Raw genomic sequence first — 3,840 nt, 5'->3', positions numbered from 1 at the left:
TATAACCAGAGAAGAGAAAGATCTACCAATTACTAGTAAACATATATAAACTGCACATATCACAAGACAATATCAACAAGATAAGTCAAAGGGTACCCGCCTCAAATAGATGGTACAATCCAAATCCAAGTCGTCGAGACGCCTGTCTCGAATCAGAATCCTGTGTCAAACAACATATATATTTTATTTAGCTAAATCCAAATGAAATAGCTAAATAAAATTCCCAAAACTAAATTAGGGCAAAACCCTAATCACCACAATCACAACTTACCAATTTAAATCTAATGGTCGATTAGGGTTAGTTACCTAATCCCTAATCACCAATTAGATTAGAAATCCAACGGTTGATTAGGGTTAATTACCCTAACCCTAACTATTTCATTGGATTTATTCTACACAATTACATCTACGCAATTTAACAACTAATTACAACATGTATCAAAATCCCTCCACATAAATAACTAAGTAAAACCCTAATTCCAATCTAGAACAAGATCATCTAGAATTCAAATCACACCATGATCTACAACTAAGATCGAAAATCCTTACACCATACCTCAAGCTCACAGCCCCTGTTGATGTTGGATCAAGAACACCACAGCACCCAATTCTAAATCCACAGAAACAGGACAGCTCACAGCCTACTGATCCTCTCTGCTGGGTTTACTTCACAATCCAGAACTTCACCTCACTGGTAGATTCATTTGGATCAAATAGTAGATCAAACCATGGAAATCAAAGATCACACACCCTAATCTTACCTTAATCGTGACCTTAATCAGCAGCAAGGAAGATAAGGTCCAAGATCCCTATCGCTCACCTCCAGAACACAACCTCCCTGCTGGATTTCTCCCCTACCATTCGGATCAAGATAACATCAAGAAGTGGATATTCCAAATTCAAGTAACAACCTAATTAATAATCTAACCTTACCTTAAGCGTACTAATCTGTTGCCAAGGATGTGGTGGCCGGAATCAATCAAAGAGAAGACTGATCAATCACAAGATTGGAGATCACAGATCACACAATAAACCTTCAAGCCTCTGCTCGACAACTCGATTGATCCCATCATCTTCAACCGAAACCTAAACCAACCACAAGAAGATGACCAATCCGATCAGGGAAAGAATCCAGCACAAAAAGAGTCAATTCCAAAAGAAGAACCCTAATCTAGCTAAACCCTTGAATCAACAAGTGTCCAGTGATGAATCAAGAGGCAAATCGGGAAGAGGGGTTTTCGGTTAAGGCTAGCTTACCCACGCCGGCGATCGAGTGGCACAAATCCGGACTAGGGCACCTCTCCAAGCTTCGCAGATAGATCTACACCGGCGATCGTCGGCGTCGACTCGTCCACGCTCGGCGTCGGTTCGTCCCCGTGAGAGTCTTCAGAAAGATTAGAGTGAGGAGGAGGAGGCTTCGGCTGGATCTGGGCTTACTAGGCGTCGATGCCGGCCGAAGGAGATCACCGGAGCTCTCGGCTTGCTTCGGCGTCGCCCGTCCGCGAGAGAACAGAGAGAGGAAGAGGAAGAGGGGAGATCGGGGAAGGCAAGTAGGGATCGGCAGTTTTGGGGGAAAAGAAATAAGGAAAAAGGAATTATATAAATAACCATTTCCTCATTTAAACGGGTATCCCAACTCGGCTTTATCCGTACCCGAAACTAATCCCCGCAAAACCCGTCGTACGAGCTCCGGAAAATTCCCAGAAAATTTCTAAAAATTCCGGAAAAATTTTATAAGGCTATTTCTGCAATAACCCTATTTATTTAAATTTTCCGAGATCTCACATAATCTCCAACGACTTTCTTCATCGCTTTCTCTCGAGCTATGTATGCTTTTCTGTATGATATGGTCACTCCAAACCTAGCTTTTATATCTGCTATAATCATACTTGGCTTGTATTGTTCATAGAAAGAAATTGCTCTTCAACAAAAGAAGCTACAAAGGATGAAGAGCATGCTTGATGATGATCACTTTCCCTAATGGTGCCACATTGGTGTTCCTTTATATATTTCGTAACAATGAACTCTACATCCCCCCAGGCAACTACTCTCCATTTACAAGGTTGATAGAAGCAGACGACTTTTACTTTATTTTTCTGAGTGTCAACTGGGTTATATCTCATATGTTTAACTATGGCATGTTTCACAAGTGCATTCTTGAACTCTTGTCGAGAAGGAAAAATCTGTCCAACAAAAAATTCATGCTCATCTGTTGCCTCTTCAATTGGCCTTTAGAGCAATCGAGAATTTAGAATATATGGATCATCAGCTATTGGGAACTCCTCCTCTAAGTCACTGTACTGCTCTGGAGATATTTCATATTGTTCAATCTGCATATTATCAGCTAAGAATTCTTGTACATCTGTATTACATTGCAATTTCTCTCCAATTCGGTTATAATACCCTTTCTCCTCACTCCAAGTAGGCTCAAAGTAATCAGCAAGTGTTGTACAGGGATTTAGAACTTCATCTTCTTGAATACTAGCTTCTTCATTTAGATCAGATGTGAAATTACTGCTTCTATTTCTATTTGTGTTAGGCATACAACTATACTGCGAAGATGATGGAATATTTGTTCTGGATACCTCTACATTAGCTCTATTTCCAATGTTTCAATTTGTATCAAGTGTATTCCATATCTCAGAGAGAATTTCTTCGGTTATATGATCGTCCCTGATAAATAAATTCCAAACTAATTAAGTCAATTTTCAACTACATAATCAAGTGATGTAATAGGAAGGGTTGAGCGAGGAAAAGATCTATATGATGTAAAAGCAAACTTTTAACCAAAGATCGCGTTGGGCCTGATATAGATGATATCAGACCCATGTTGGGCCTGATATCGATGATATTGTTGGATCATGAAGTTCGATAGAGGGGGGGGGGGTGAATATCGATTTACAAAACAAATCGTCGAAAAGAGTTAAGCACAACAGAAAAGTAAATGCAACGCTAACACAGAACCTTTTTACTTACTTCGGAGCCTGTGTCGACTCCTACTCCAAGGCCCGTACTCGTTGAGTACTTTCGTTGGGCAATCACTATCAATTCGAAAATGGAATTACAAGATTGAAGTACAAGAACTGATAGAAAAGAAAATACCGACAAAATGAAAAGAAATAAACTGAAGATAGCGCTTTGTCGGAGTAGACTCGCGGCGTCACAGGAGCACAGTAGAGCAGATTGTTTGTTCCGAGTTGTTGTTGAAGCTCCAGCCTTGACCCTCCTTATATAGGAGGTTCGGGGTGCCCGCAACCCATCGGGGCACCCTGAAGTGACGTAGCTGAGCCAACCAGGAAGCTCCACGTGTCGACACCGCGAAGTGATAACATTTTGCCTCCAAGCGCCCGGATCCCCTCCGGGTGCCCGAACCACCTTTCTCCAAAAACTCCTTCTCCTGTAAGACAAGGTTAGTCCGAGGAAAATATACAATGTATATCCTGCAAAACAAAGTATTAGCACAGTTTATAATTTGATAGAAAGAGTATTAATTAGATTCCGTCTCTCCAAGACCGGAATGTAAAGACCACGCTTCTTACTACTACTACTACTCTCTAAGGGTGACCGTTACTTAACTACTGACTCTACTTAACCGGTATGATCGAAACCACGAGGAGTCCTTACCGAAAAATTTTGGCAGAGTCTCCCCTGTACCGGTGACCATAAACTGAGATACATAAATATATACATCAGCCACAGGTGGCTGGAACATGCATCAAACACCCATGCAGTTTAATAAGTGTCAAACACCAAAATATCTACTTATTAAACGGAAACTCATCACAGCATGCAATCTAAAACACGAACGAACTCAATAAAAACATGGGATATAAAATACAA

At 40.8% G+C, this 3,840-nt stretch overlaps 1 long non-coding RNA gene across 1 annotated transcript; it reads right to left on the bottom strand.

Annotated features, from left to right (window-relative positions):
- Positions 1–250: 250 nt before the first annotated feature.
- On the bottom strand, positions 251–1,247 carry LOC122040220. Its single transcript, XR_006128555.1, has 3 exons — positions 934–1,247; positions 762–854; positions 251–691 (listed from the first exon to the last, which is right to left on the bottom strand). It is a non-coding gene; the product is annotated as an uncharacterized LOC122040220 (long non-coding RNA).
- Between the last annotated feature and the right edge of the window lie 2,593 nt (positions 1,248–3,840).

The sequence above is a fragment of the Zingiber officinale genome, chromosome 2A (assembly GCF_018446385.1).
Source record: "Zingiber officinale cultivar Zhangliang chromosome 2A, Zo_v1.1, whole genome shotgun sequence".
In the NCBI taxonomy this organism is placed as follows: domain Eukaryota; kingdom Viridiplantae; phylum Streptophyta; class Magnoliopsida; order Zingiberales; family Zingiberaceae; genus Zingiber; species Zingiber officinale.
This window is presented reverse-complemented; position numbering and strand designations above follow the sequence as displayed.